Source organism: Artemia sp. Qi Xiang Cuo, unplaced genomic scaffold, assembly GCF_049724085.1.
Source record: "Artemia sp. Qi Xiang Cuo unplaced genomic scaffold, ASM4972408v1 HiC_scaffold_3025, whole genome shotgun sequence".
Classification (NCBI taxonomy): Eukaryota; Metazoa; Arthropoda; class Branchiopoda; order Anostraca; family Artemiidae; genus Artemia; species Artemia sp. Qi Xiang Cuo.
In genome coordinates this window covers 1,095,943-1,096,602 of record NW_028300420.1, presented here as the reverse complement: position 1 = coordinate 1,096,602, position 660 = coordinate 1,095,943, and positions in this window count along the sequence as shown.

Here is a 660-nt window from a genome sequence, read left to right as displayed (position 1 = left end):
TCTATTAATGAAAATACAAAAACACTGATTTTCAGTGAAAATACCAAAAAAGATTTCTTTGCCAATTTAGGGATGGAGGACAAGAAAATTTGTGGGGTACTCCCTCCCCCTCCCAATTGATGTGTCTGATGAAGTTTGCCATAGAGTATGATTTTTGGCAATATATCATCCTTCGTTAGAAAAAAATATTATGGTCATTGGAGTTTTTCTTTCATGATAGCTCTAGAACTGCAGCCTTTGCAATGCTTTGCCGCTGTAGGTATTTACTTTCCATGAGTTGAAGTATTCAAAAGAAAAATCCTGTATTTATTTCAATGCAAGCTTTCATCTTCTTCCTGCTTATAATTTTATTTTGATATTCGACAAAACAAATACTATGAACAGAAAAAGAGTTATGAAGGCTTATAGTGTCCGAATATCTCCACACATTAAAGGATGTTGCCACAAACTCTTCAAACCTAATTGCTCATCCTAGGCCTCAGTGCTGAATTTGCCCTTTACTGAAATCACTAAGATATTAAACCCTTATATTCTTTTAGTTTCTTCTTTTATCTTCTTCTTCTTTTAGTTTTAAGACTCAAATGTCATTTTATTTAGGCTTTAATAATATTTTACAATATTTTTTAGCATTCTTACTAATTTTTTCCAACTTTTGAATTC